This window comes from Ananas comosus, linkage group 10, assembly GCF_001540865.1.
Source record: "Ananas comosus cultivar F153 linkage group 10, ASM154086v1, whole genome shotgun sequence".
Lineage (NCBI taxonomy): Eukaryota > Viridiplantae > Streptophyta > Magnoliopsida > Poales > Bromeliaceae > Ananas > Ananas comosus.
Window position 1 is genome coordinate 7,896,424 of NC_033630.1, and position 14,701 is coordinate 7,911,124.

At 46.4% G+C, this 14,701-nt stretch overlaps 2 long non-coding RNA genes across 4 annotated transcripts; both read left to right on the forward strand.

Moving 5' to 3' along the window:
• On the forward strand, positions 121 to 993 carry LOC109716814. Of its 2 annotated transcripts, none has more exons than XR_002218055.1 (3): positions 121 to 345; positions 605 to 836; positions 956 to 993. It is a non-coding gene; the product is annotated as an uncharacterized LOC109716814 (long non-coding RNA). The 2 variants fall into 2 exon arrangements; XR_002218054.1 differs by having other exon boundaries at positions 122 to 345; positions 953 to 990.
• On the forward strand, positions 8,025 to 8,830 carry LOC109716739. 2 transcript variants are annotated; one of them, XR_002218023.1, is made up of 3 exons: positions 8,025 to 8,185; positions 8,445 to 8,511; positions 8,609 to 8,779. It is a non-coding gene; the product is annotated as an uncharacterized LOC109716739 (long non-coding RNA). The 2 variants fall into 2 exon arrangements; XR_002218024.1 differs by lacking the exon at positions 8,025 to 8,185 and adding an exon at positions 8,793 to 8,830 and having other exon boundaries at positions 8,368 to 8,511; positions 8,609 to 8,676.

The following is a 14,701-nucleotide window of genomic DNA, read 5'->3' on the forward strand; positions in this document are numbered from 1 at the left end:
CCGGTACAGCCATTATGGTGTACCGGTACACAATGCAGAAACGTGACAGTTTGGGTATTTTGGTAATTTCACATACTTATCCTTATCTACTTGACCCAGCACGACCTGGGATGTTCTGTGAAGGGTGATTGAGTTCAGAAAAGCTTCTTTCACCTTCTCTCTTTCTCTCTCTCTAGGGTTTTTCTCTCTCTAGAGAAAATCCGCCGATTCGCGCCGTTTCCGCGCCGCGCTTGTTGTTCGCTGGTTTGGCGACTTAAAGGAGGCTTCCAGCACGTGGGAAAGAGGAGCTTTGCTGTGTTTCTATGAGGTTACTGCCAGGGGAAGCTGAATTTCAGTTTTAGAGAGGTAATCAACTCGATTTCTCTCTAGTTTCCGGTTTTATGTTGAATTTGGACATCTTTTCGTGTTAGTGCTTCGAACTGGATTAGGAGGTGTTTACAGCAGTAAAGAGGAGCTTTGTTGGCTGCTAATTACCCATTTAAACTCTGTGGAACTTGCTTTAAAGCTTAAAATGGTTAATTAGTAAACTATACCTCAATTTCGGAACTATTTGACGTTTACTTAGTCGAATTGATGCAAAATTGGGAATTTTTCTTCGCAGCAGGTCTTCGAGTCTCGTTGAGCTGAACTTGCACTCTTAGAAGCTGGTTTGGGAGGTATTCTAACCTGAGGTAAGCAGGGATTTCAGTTAGAAAACTGAATTCGCAAGATTCCGACTATATTTGCTATTATGTGATGATTTTGATGTCGTGTTGGTGTTGATCGCAGCGGGAGTTCGACTGACCTTTGGGTCATCCTTGGTTGGCTTTGGGAAGCCTTTAGAGACTTAATTGGAGGTACTAAAGTGAATCAAAACAGCGATTTATGTTACTACTTAATACGAGATGTGATTTGAGCCGAAATCGGACATTTCGGCCGTAGATTTAAGCCGATCTTGACGTTTGTTTTTCAGCAGCATTGGGGCTTCGTTGAGCCGTTTGTGGGACTTCTTGTGGATACTTGGAGCCTAGTACTAGGTGGGTCGGACCTAACCAGAGCAAGTGAAACTCCCCTATGTTCTATATGTAATATAGAAATGATCTTATTGTGCTTATGTGATTGATAAAGGGCTTGACATTCGTCATCATAATGTTGAACATATTCGAAATGAAGTCTCTATAAAGTAGAGAACACTTATACATGGAAGTATTTACATTTATAGTCAATTCAGTTGAATGACTTATGAACAAGTGTAGGATGCACTTTAAAGTAGAGAACAATGACATTTCTCGACTCTAACGTAGAGAACTATGACATGCTCGTGACTATGTTGATAGTGCTATATTAGTGAAAAGATTATCATGACATGTGATTTAGCTTTACCCTTACATGTTTACAATCTAGTGATTACTAGCTTTTGTTACTATTTGTGTATTGACATTCCGATCAGAGGATCGAGGGTTCTGAACTTTGCATGTGAAAATATGAAAATTGAGACATGTGGATAATGGACTTTGCTTGCTTGCCATCGTGCTCATTCGCACACGCTTGTGAGGGTAGCTCCCTCCAAGCCGGCACTCCGGAGTTGGCCTACGCGACAGTTGCTCGCCCGTGCGGGATTGGGTGCCGAAGTGGATTGCCGTGGGGAGTGTATACTACCACGGGGCCATTAGGCGCGGCGCAAGCTGGACTACCTTGAGTTGGTCCTAGTGAATGAAAATGAAAGTGAAAATGATAATGATAGTAATGAATGAGTATCAGTTGTAGTGTACAGTAGTACTTACACTTCTATGAGTATGTTTATGGTTATGTTTATAGTAGTTGCGATACTTCAATTATTCAGTTGATTCATCACTGCAGAAATCATGATTACATGTTGCTTACATACTCATTACCTGTTAGTATTGCATAATTATATATCATGCAATTATTGCTTTCGCTTTCATTTAGTACATCATGAGCCTAGTGGTGTAATTCGCCGAGGCTGGCGGCTTACCCACTGGGAACTATTGTTAATAGTTCTCACGCCCTTTTTATGATTGTTTTTACAGAGCCATCTACAGGAGAGGCTAGGGATCGTGGCAAGGGAGTCGCGCCTAGCTAGGCACTACTAGGAGCGTGCTAGTCGATCACCTTGTTACTCGGGCTACGGCCGAGGGTGATGTCCTTATGTGTAGAGAGACTACCATTGTACCTACTTTTTGTATACCCAGTACTGTATATTTACTGTATGGATCAGATACTTTAGTTGTGATACTCATCTTTTGGTTGAGATTTCTGGACTATACTCCTTTACTCTATTGTTGATAGTATTGTTGACTGGTACTTTGCTCTGATATCGAGATAGAATTCTCTATGATCTTCTTCTTATCGACTTGCTTGGTTGTAGACGCCTTATATACTGCAGGTGTATGGCGGGTCTGTGCACGTACCGGTTATGCTTCCGCTGGTACCCGGGCGTGACAGAAAATAGTGGTATCAGAGCCTAGGGTTGAGTCCTAGAAGACCTAGCAAACCTTAGGCTGGTTGGACTATAAGGATAGGCTCGCGAGAGACGATGTCTAGTTGAGGTTGTTGTTAGCGAAAGTGTTTTGATTGGGTACTTATAAACTCCGAATAGTAGGAGTTTGATCGGGATGTACAATTACTAACTTTGCAGAGGGTCACGTTGGCGGCCGACAACGTGACATCGGAAGTTAGTATGCGTTACCTCTCATTGCTTTCGCTTAATTAGTTGGTTTATATCCTCAATGAGGGTTCAGTAGTATAGGATTTGTTGACCTATGTTTGTTTTGTGCTGCAGTTTAAGATGCCGTTGACTCGTTCGCAAGCCGCCGGGGCAGCTGAGGCAGTTGATGCGGAGGAAGTGGGGACTTCTGTTACTTCGGGATCTAGTGGGATCCATGAGTTGCAGGATCAGCTTGCGAAGCTGACAGATTTGGTTGCTCAGCAGGCTGCGGCCGCGCGACAGCAGATGGATGCCGCGCGTCGGCAGGAAGATAGGATGAAGAGGTTAGAGGATTTACTATTGCGACAGACGACTGACAGGGAGATTCCGGATCCTATACCTACAGTACTGGACAGGGATGCGACCGTGAGAGCACAGTCACCTGTACTGGACACACCCCCAGTAGCTCCGAGGGCAGAGATGCGACAGGTGACAATAGTACCACCACCAGTACCTGTAGCAGCATCAGGGACAGTATTACCCGAGATGGTGGGGGTTGAGGAGCGAGAGCGGATGATGGAACAACTGAATGAATTCCGTCGTTGCAACCCTCGTGTCTTTGACGGGGAGAAAGCAGATCACTGGGTGGTCGAGAAATGGCTAATGCACATGGAGAAGCTATTCTATGATACCTTCGTCGAGGAGCGATATCGAGTTTGGTTTGCGACGCACCACCTTGACGGCGAGGCTTACAGGTGGTGGGTGGACATACGGGAGGATCCCCGTGCTGATTTGTCTGCTATCACGTGGAACAGGTTCAAGGACTTGTTGTTGACGACCTATTTTCCTCAGAGTGTAAAGAGACAGATGGAAAGGGATCTGAGAAACCTGAGGCAGGGGGACAGGACAGTGGCAGAGTACGAGCGAGAGTTCTCCCGATTACTGCACTGCGTTCCTTTTGTGGTTAGAGATGATGAGGACAAGGCTCGCATTTTTGAGGTAGGTTTGCGACCTGCGATTTTTCGATTGGTCCAGGCGTCAAACCTATCCACTTACCGGGATGTAGTGAACCGGGCCTTGATCGTTGAAAAAGGGGCAGAGATTATGAAAGAAAGAGACGTTGTGGATAGAAACAAGGGAAAGAGGCCAACAGCAGAGAGCAGTGGTCAGCAACCTTTCAGGAGACCACCGAAGTATCCGAGGGGACAGTCAGGTCAGTCGAGGGGTCGAGGTTCTTCAGCACCCCGTGGAGCACCCGAGCGTCGTCGACCACCGCGTTGTGTTATCTGTGGTGGGCCTCACGTACCGCCACAGTGTCCACAGCGTGGGGGCAGGTGCTTTCTTTGCGGCCAGGAGGGCCACTTTCGTTCAGAGTGCCCGAGAGGTTCTTTGCCTGCACCCTCGTCAGCGACTGCACCTGCATCTTCAGCTCCGAGCCAGGGGACCCCGACAGCACCCTATCAGTCTAGGCGACCACCAGGACAGCGGCAGTCAGAGAGTTCGCAGCAGGGTTCGAGTGGGCGGATGTATGCCGCCCAGACCGAGGGCGCCGCAGCAGCACAGGAGGTCGTAGCAGGTATTATTATGCTTTATGATATTCGTGTTCGTGCATTATTTGATACTGGTGCTTCGCATTCTTTTATTGATCGGCAGTTCGCCGAGTTGCATAGCATTCCTTTAGCACCTACTTTGCATCTGGGACGAGTGATTGTACCTGACCATACCCTAGATGTTCGTGAGTTTTGCCCTCGCTGCCCAGTTAGGGTAGGCGACTGGATTATGCCAGTGGATTTATTGGCACTACACAAACTAGGTGAGTTTGATGTAGTATTGGGTATGGATTGGTTGACACAGTATTATGCCACCATAGATTGCACGAACAGAACGGTGACCTTTAGGGAACCGGGTCAACAGGAGTTTGTTTATAAGGGGTGTCAGAGTTCATTGTTCGCAATGACCATTAGCTCTTCGCGAGCACGACAGTTGATACGGAGAGGTTGTGTAGCCTATTTGGCTAGCATTTCTGTGAGTGACGGAGAAGCCGTCAAGATTGATGATATCCCGGTTGTGCGAGAATTCGGGGATGTGTTTCCAGCTGAATTGCCGGGCATGCCACCTGATAGGGAAGTTGAGTTTGTGATAGATCTTGTCCCTGGGACTACCCCTATTTCTAAAGCGCCTTATAGGATGGCACCCGCTGAATTGAAAGAGCTGAAGGCACAGTTACAAGATCTTTTAGATAAAGGATTTATTCGACCGAGTGTATCGCCCTGGGGAGCACCGGTGTTATTTGTCAAGAAAAAGGATGGATCTCTTCGATTGTGCGTGGATTATCGAGAAATCAACAAAGTCACAATCAAGAATAAATATCCATTGCCCAGAATTGATGACTTATTCGATCAGCTGCAAGGATCGAAAGTATACTCCAAGATTGATTTGCAATCTGGGTATCATCAGCTCAAGATCAAGCCTGAAGATGTTTCTAAGACTGCTTTTAGAACACGGTATGGGCATTATGAATTTACAGTCATGCCGTTTGGATTGACTAATGCCCCAGCAGCCTTTATGGATTTAATGAACCGTGTCTTTAAGCCCTATTTGGATAGATTTGTGGTAGTGTTTATTGATGACATCTTGATATATTCTCGAAGTGACAAGGAGCATGAAGACCATTTGAGAGTAGTGTTACAAGTACTTCGAGAAAAGGAACTATTTGCCAAGTTAAAGAAATGCGAATTTTGGCTTCAAGAAGTGGCATTTCTGGGCCATGTGATTTCTGAAACTGGGATAGCTGTGGATCCCAAGAAGATTGAAGCGATTAAAGATTGGCCTAGGCCGACCAGTGTCACAGAAATTCGGAGTTTCCTTGGTTTGGCGGGATACTACCGAAGATTTGTAGAAGGATTTGCAAAGATGTCTACTCCTCTCACTCGACTCACACATAAAGGAGCTAAATTTCTGTGGAATGAAGCCTGTGAAAGAAGCTTTCAAGAGCTGAAGGAACGGTTGACTACCGCCCCGATTCTGGCTTTGCCTGTTACTGGAGTGGATTATGTGATTTACAGCGATGCGTCACTGAATGGATTAGGGTGTGTTCTAATGCAGAATGGCAGAGTAATTGCTTATGCTTCTCGCCAATTGAAAGATTATGAAAAGAACTACCCTACACATGATCTTGAGTTAGCAGCTGTGGTATTTGCTTTAAAGCTTTGGCGCCACTACCTCTACGGCGAGCGTTGCGAAGTTTATACAGATCATAAAAGCTTAAAGTATCTGTTTACTCAGAAAGAATTAAACTTGAGACAACGTAGATGGTTAGAGTTGCTCAAGGATTATGATTTGACCATCCTCTATCATCCTGGAAAAGCTAATGTCGTAGCAGATGCTCTAAGTCGAAAATCGACGGAAAATTTGGCGATGTCGATAACAATGCAACCACTGTTGGTAAAGGAAATGGAGCAATTGAATTTGGAAGTTGTAGCTCCTGATACGCCTTGGAGACTTATGTCATTAGTGGTGCAACCTACCCTGATCGATCGAATTAAGGAAAAGCAAACTCAAGATGAATTCCTGCAGAAGATTCGAGATAAGATCACTGTTGATCATGATAGTGATTTTCGAGTAGATGATCAGGGATTGTTGAAATTCGGTGATAGGCTCTGTGTACCGGCAGATTCTGGTATTAAAGAAGAGATTCTTGCAGAAGCACATCGGGCGCCGTATACTGTACACCCTGGGAGTACGAAAATGTATAAGGATTTGAAGTTAACTTACTGGTGGCCTGGAATGAAAAAGGAAGTTGCGGACTTCGTGGCTAAGTGCTTAACGTGTCAGCAGGTTAAAGCTGAACATCGACTTCCTGCGGGGAAACTTCAGAGCTTACCCATACCAGTGTGGAAGTGGGAGAGGATCACTATGGATTTCATCGTTGGATTACCTCGCTCACAAGCAGGTCACGATGCAATTTGGGTAATTGTTGATCGATTGACTAAATCTGCCCACTTTATTCCAATCCACACGACTTGGTCAGGAGAGAAACTCGCACAAGTGTACCTTGATGAAATTGTGCGATTACATGGAGTACCTGCTTCTATTGTTTCGGACCGAGACACCCGATTCGTTTCACATTTTTGGAGGAGCTTACAGGAGGCCATGGGTACCCGACTGGATTTTAGTACTGCTTTCCACCCCCAGAGTGATGGGCAGTCCGAGCGTACTATCCAGACCCTTGAGGATATGTTACGGGCCTGTGTGATTGATTACCAGGGCAGTTGGCCACAGTTTTTGCCTATGGCTGAATTTGCTTATAACAACAGTTATCACGCAAGTATTCTGATGGCACCGTTTGAAGCCCTGTATGGTAGAAAGTGTAGATCACCACTTCATTGGAGTGAAGTGGGTGAGAGATTGGTTTTGGGTCCAGATGTATTACAAGAGGCTGAAGCTAAAGTTCGACTTGCACGAGAACGTCTACTGACAGCTCAAAGTCGACAAAAGAGTTATGCGGACAAACGTCGGCGAGAATTGGAATTTCAAGTTGGCGATCATGTATTCCTAAAGGTTTCCCCGACGAAAGGAGTTAAGAGATTTGGCATTCGAGGAAAGTTGAGCCCTCGATTTATTGGACCCTACGAGGTGTTGGAGCGGATAGGCCCCGTAGCGTATCGGCTTGCGTTGCCGCCGAATCTTTCGGGAGTACACAATGTATTTCATGTATCGACGCTTCGAAAGTATGTTTTTGATCCGACCCATATATTGGACAGTACTCCAGTAGATTTACGAGAGGATTTGAGCTTTGAGGAGCATCCAGTGAGAATCCTAGCACGGGAAGTAAAACGGCTTCGAAATCGCGAGATACCCTACGTGAAGATCCTTTGGAGTAATCACGAGGAACGAGAAGCCACTTGGGAACTGGAGAGTGCAATGCAAGAGCATTATCCCTATCTATTCTCGATGGAATCGTGAGGTAAGTGTTTACAAGTTTCGCGGACGAAACTTCTTTTTAGGAGGGGTGAATGTAATACACTGAACTTTTGCAAATTGCGGAGTTCGAGTATGTGGAATGGTGTGTGGATCACTCCTACATGTTCTAAAAGGTTAGAACAAGTGTTTGGATAAGTTAGAGGATGTTTGGAATGCGAGAAGTGAGAAAGTGCATTGAACTGGCGAAAATCAGCCTTTTCTGCTTGCTGTACCGGTACAGCCGCAATGGTGTACCGGTACACAGTGGCAATTCGTGGCAGCAAGGCTATTTTGGTCTTTTCACATTTTGATCCCTATCTATAACCCCCAGCACGACTCCAGGAGCACTGTGGAAGGGTCTGGAGTCCAGAGAAGGGTTCTCCCATTTTTCTCTTCCTCTCTCTCTAGGGTTTTTCTCTCTCTAGAGAAAAGTCGCCGTTTTGCACCGTTTTCGTCGCCGCGCTTGTTCTTCGCTGTTTGCGAGCGTCGCAGAGCTTTCGCGGACGCGTGGGAGAGTGTTTTGGACAGGTTTTCGCAGCCCTGGATCAGCAGGTCACTGGTTGGAAGCTTAAGAAGGTAATCGACTCACTTTTGTCGTTATCGACGTTCTATTCGTCGATTTGAGTAGCGATTTCGGATTTTTGCTCTTGGCTGTGCTAAACTGAGAATTCAGCTATTATAAATGAGTTAATTAGCTGTGAATTAACCTTCTTAGACCAGGGATAAGCTACTTTGAAGCTTAATTGAATATTTAGCCAATTATGAAGCTAAATTAGAACTAATTGCACTTATTTGCGCGAATTGATGCAATTTCGGGATTATTTCTTCGCAGCAGGTCTTCGAGCCTCGTTGAGCTGAACTTGTACTCTTAGAAGTTGGTTTGGAAGGTATTCTAACCTGAGGTAAGCAGGGATTTCAGTTAGAAAACTGAATTCGCAAGATTCCGACTATATTTGCTATTATATGATGATTTTGATGTCGTATTGGTGTTGATCGCAGCGGGAGTTCGACTGACCTTTGGGTCATCCTTGGTTGGCTTTGGGAAGCCTTTAGAGACTTAATTGGAGGTACTAAAGTGAACCAAAACAGCGATTTATGTTACTACTTGATACGAGATGTGAATTGAGCCGAAATCGGACATTTCGGCCGTAGATTTAATCCGATCTTGACGTTTGTTTTTCAGCAGCATTGGGGCTTCGTTGAGCCGTTTGTGGGACTTCTTGTGGATAGTTGGAGCCTAGTACTAGGTGGGTCGGACCTAACCAGAGCAAGTGAAACTCCCCTATGTTCTATATGTAATATAGAAATGATCTTATTGTGCTTATGTGAATGATAAAGAGCTTGACTTTCGTCATCATATTGTTGAACATATTCGAAATGAAGTCTCTATAAGTATTTACATTTATAGTCAATTCAGTTGAATGACTTATGAACAAGTGTAGGATGCACTTTAAAGTAGAGAACAATGATATTCTCCTGACTCTCATATAGAGAACTATGACATGCTCATGACTATGTTGATAGTGCCATACTAGTGGAAAGATTATAATGCTATGTGATTTAGCTTTACCCTTACATGTTTACAATCTAGTGGATACTAGCTTTTGTTACTATTTGTGTATTGATATTCCGATCAGAGGATCGAGGGTTCTGAACTTTGCATGTGAAAATATGAAAATTGAGACATGTGGATAATGGACTTTGCTTGCTTGCCATCGTGCTCATTCGCACACGCTTGTGAGGGTAGCTCCCTCCAAGCCGGCACTCCGGAGTTGGCCTACGCGACAGTTGCTCGCCCGTGCGGGATTGGGTGCCGAAGTGGATTGCCGTGGGGAGTGTATACTACCACGGGGCCATTAGGCGCGGCGCAAGCTGGACTACCTTGAGTTGGTCCTAGTGAATGAAAATGAAAGTGAAAATGATAATGATAGTAATGAATGAGTATCAGTTGTAGTGTACAGTAGTACTTACACTTCTATGAGTATGTTTATGGTTATGTTTATAGTAGTTGCGATACTTCAATTATTCAGTTGATTCATCACTGCAGAAATCATGATTACATGTTGCTTACATACTCATTACCTGTTAGTATTGCATAATTATATATCATGCAATTATTGCTTTCGCTTTCATTTAGTACATCATGAGCCTAGTGATGTAATTCGCCGAGGCTGGCGGCTTACCCACTGGGAACTATTGTTAATAGTTCTCACGCCCTTTTTATGATTGTTTTTACAGAGCCATCTACAGGAGAGGCTAGGGATCGTGGCAAGGGAGTCGCGCCTAGCTAGGCACTACTAGGAGCGTGCTAGTCGATCACCTTGTTACTCGGGCTACGGCCGAGGGTGATGTCCTTATGTGTAGAGAGACTACCATTGTACCTACTTTTTGTATACCCAGTACTGTATATTTACTATATGGATCAGATACTTTAGTTGTGATACTCATCTTTTGGTTGAGATTTCTGGACTATACTCCTTTACTCTATTGTTGATAGTATTGTTGACTGGTACTTTGCTCTGATATCGAGATAGAATTCTCTATGATCTTCTTCTTATCGACTTGCTTGGTTGTAGACGCCTTATATACTGCAGGTGTATGGCGGGTCTGTGCACGTACCGGTTATGCTTACGCTGGTACCCGGGCGTGACAGGGTGAGAACTATAAATATAGTTTTCAGTGGGTACGACCACCTAAGGAAAGAGCTCGACCCATCGGGTCCAAAGGAGACAACATAAGCATACTAGTACACAATATTTACTATGTAAGCATCAAGTAAATGCGATAATGAAACACACATGTTTCATTTCTACTTACTATTTTACTATCCATTTTCTTTGCAATCCGCCCCAAAGGTTTTTCTTTTCTTAGCCAAGCTATATCTCAATCACTCTTGAATCAATCCGTTCCTAAGTTTTTTATTATCTTAGCGAAGCTATGTCATGTCCCGGGATCCCTTTTGTTTTTAAAATCGATGCGGAAGTGCCTTTTTTTTTTTTTTTTTTTTTGAAAGCCTTGACCCCAGAGGACGTCAGATCCGCCACAAATACAGGGGATCCACTGTTCACACAAACAGAGTCTTTTCTGCATTTGCACAGCGTCACACAAGTACAAGATACAACCACAATGAATACATATTCACAAACAATCACCACATCACAATCATTTCATCACAGTTTATCATAAATCCACATTTATTAGTTTAAAACGTTTTCCACTCGGAAACTTATTTTGAAATACTAAGAATGATGAAAATCGAAAAACCCTTTTTAAAACTGTTTCCCATACAGAAATTTTTTCTTTAAAATGCTACCACGAGGGTAGAAAACCTTTTTCACAATTTTACGTGAAAACCACAATTACTTTATTTAACTTCACAAAATCATATATATATCCAACTGAAATAAAATCAACTGAACCATAAAACGTCTAAGTCAATTCATTAGAAATTGTAAGGATAGCAATTAAACCAATTCAACCAGATCGGAAGCTCTATCAACCGTTACTAATGTGTCTCACGGCTCGTCTCAACCCTTACCACCCGCAATACCTGAAAAATGGTGGGAAGTGAGAACATGTACACATGTCGCCCCTCCTAGTGGGTACTGCAAGCCGACGAAGGCGAGGAGTACTCACCGGTACAGGAATATCTAATCAAGGTCATGAGCAGATATTACAAATATAATAGCAATAATACTGAAAGGAAGGAGAACAGTAATAGAACATATAACTATCGCTACTGTAAAGTAAAATAGAATGTATACATGGATATCAAAACTACAGTAGCAAGATAAGTGTAAAAAAAGGACTGTAAGTATGCATGCAACAACCGCTACTATAGCCATATGCGTCAACCGGACGAATAGTCCAAATATACCCAATCTAAACCGCTGTATCAGTGTAAGGACCTCAGATAAAAGCCACTACCTGCTCGCTCCTGGCATGTATCCCTAGCACAAAGAGAACACCGCTGGGCTCACGGGTCAGATGTACGACCACTTTTCCGGAAAAGAACACCCTCATGCGGGGGATCAGCTCGCTGGTGCATGTGAAATGCTCTTGAGCTATGGCGATCGATGCGGATATGATCAATAGCCAACCGTCCGCTAATAGCCGACAATCACTGCCCCTCGGGGTACACCGACCAATAGGTCATTGAGCCGTAAGGAAACACAAGTATCGACCATTCAGGTCAACTAGGATGGAACAACTCAATATTCTCCCAAAGGTATGCAAGTACTGATCACTCAATATCAACTAAAATGTATGCGCAAGAACCGACCAATAGGTCACAAGAATGTCACATCGTGTATCAATATAATCCAAAACTAGCCGTCAGCCACTAGCCGACAATCCTACCCTTCAGGGTACGCTGACCTCATGGGTCATCAAACGACAAGAGTCCCGAAAACCAACCGACTAGGTCACATAAATGTCAAAATCATGGATCAGTGTAATCTATAGTCATCTGTCGATAACTAGCCGACAATCCTACCTCTCGGGGTATACCGACCTCATAGGTCATCAAACGACAGTAGTCATGGAACCGACCGACTAGCTCACAAGAGTGTCACAATGGACGAGATACAAACAATGTCCGCTCTACTACTAGATCATGATAGCAAGTATAGAAAAAGAGCAATACATAAAGGTTCACATGGTGTCAGGCTCAACAATGGTAAACAAATGTAATAAGAGAGATAAGGTAGAAAAAATATCACCGAGCGTGCACCACTAGACCAACTCCAGGTCGAAGTACCCACCTGTACGAAAGTCGCGTTTGTCTCCTAACTGTGGAAAAACGTCAAACGGACCTACGAAGGGTCCACCGGGTTAGTGTCTAACCCACATATAAGAGACACTAAACTCAAAACCGCATAATTAATCCCACAGGAATCGGTTTCCCAAAATCGATTACCGTAACTCGCCGGGAGTCCCGAAAATCCCACCGGTACTCCTCCGGGACCCACAAAGTGTCCCGGGACTCACCGACTCACCCACGAGTCATCCGCTGCCACAAAACACATCGATTTGGATGTCTTGGCAGCAAACACAAGAATACACAACCAAACAATTATCGCCAGATAATTGTTCGGATCCAAGTTCTCGGAAGTGTCAATTTCGACACCGGAACCGATCGCTGCTCATCCGTCATCTCTGAACTCACGATATGATGATGGTGACTAGCCGATAAGGCTCAGCGACACAACTCCGGGCATTCTAACATCATCGGATGAAATCCGAACTGAAATCGCGTTTTGCCTGCGAATTTTGTCGAAAAACGCACCGAAATCGATATTCGATTTCGGCGAAGGGCATTGAAACCGCGTTTTGCCGGCGAATTTAGTCAAAAAACGCATCAAAATCGATATTTGATTTTCGCGAAGGGCATCAGACCTTGGACAATCAGTCCAGAGGTCACCAGCATCCCACACGTACTGCCCACAGCAGCCACGAAGTGCACAATTGCATAAAAGTCCCCACTAATACGTAAAATTACGTTATTTTATGTGATTTATGGGGTTTTTCGGCTCGATACTGCAAACCGAGGGCTTTCGAGGTTGGCTGAGACATGTACTGATAGGTCTCGACGTGCCGGAGACCGTGCTCACGATTCAGAGCACAACCATCCATTGTGGGAGGCGCGAGAGCGACCCGAAGTTCAGCGAACCCTGCGGGCTAAACCTAAACGCTTCTAATTCACTCATCCGGGGCTCGTTGACCCTAAATGAGGTGAGCACTGTGATCAGCACTGACCGACGATCACCGTGCTCACCTTCGGAGGCATCGGAACAGCCATGGGTCACCAAAACAGAGATCCGAATAGGAAACAGTGCGCAAATTAGCGTAATAAAGCTTACCGAGCTAAGGGGAGCTAGGGCATGGCCGGCAGCTGCCTGGCTGCTGGCGCACCGACGGCAGGCGGGTGCGGGCGATAGAGGGAGGCTGGGGCGCGCGTCAGCCGGCGACGAAAGGCGGCGGCGGCAGCGGGCAATGATGCCCTAGCCGCACGAGGTGGTGGGGAGCTCGGCTCCAGCCTCGTCGGCAGGGGCCTACAACAGTGGGAGCGCCGGCGGTAGTCGGGTCCGGCCAACTAGGGAGAGTCGGTGCTCCCGCTGGCCGGCGGCGGAAGGCGGCGGTGGTGGCGCGGCGGCGGCGGCGATGGGACTCAAACCCATGCCGCAGCTCGGACTAAGCACGGCGGCTCGGGGTTCGCTGGGGGTGATGTCGGTGGTCCCTCTAGGACCGCCGGCCACTGCCGTAGGAGGCGCTGTGTGGTGGCGGCGGCCGGGTAGGCCCCCATGGCCCCACGAGTTTGGGAGTCTCCTCCAGGCCACGGCGGCTCTATAGGGAACCGTCGGCATCGAGGCTCGCCGGGGGCGACGCCGGTGGTCCCTCTGGGATAGCCGGCCACGGCCGGAGGAGGCTTTGTGCGGCGGCGTCGGCCTGGTGGACCCCCACGGCCGCATGGGGTATGGGAGCTTCCTCCTGGCTGCGGCGGCACCCGAGCGGAGTACGGCGGCGGCGGCGACCACGCCGATCAGGTGCGGGGGTGTCGAAAAGGCGAGAGGAGGGTGGGGCAGCCCTCGGGACACGCGGGGGAGATCCTGCGCAAGATCCTGCCATGCACGAGCTCTAGCCGCTCCCAGTAGGCCGCAAGTGTAGCGGCGGCACACGGCAGGGGAACGATGGCCGGGGAGCGTCGACTGGGATCGGGGCGACGTCGGCGACAAGCGGAGGAGGCCGGGCAACCCAGGGCTTCATCTCCAACCCGAGAGGAATGTGAAATGGTGGCAATGTGAGAGGGAGAGAGGAAGATAATGGCCGAGGAGGTGGTTGGTCGGCCGGAGCTCGGCCGGAGGCTGCTGGGATGTAACGACCCAGCCCACTAGCAACAATAACTCGTTGGGCCCAACCACCAACCCAAAATGCTTAAGCCCAGTTATTATTACTAGTGTCTAAGTCTCTTATATATCCAATCACATCCCCATTCCTATCCAATGTAGGATTATTAAGGTGTGACAGACTCCCCCTGTTAAGGCCCTGACGTCCTCGTCAGTCCAATCATATACACAGCCCAAGATCACCAGG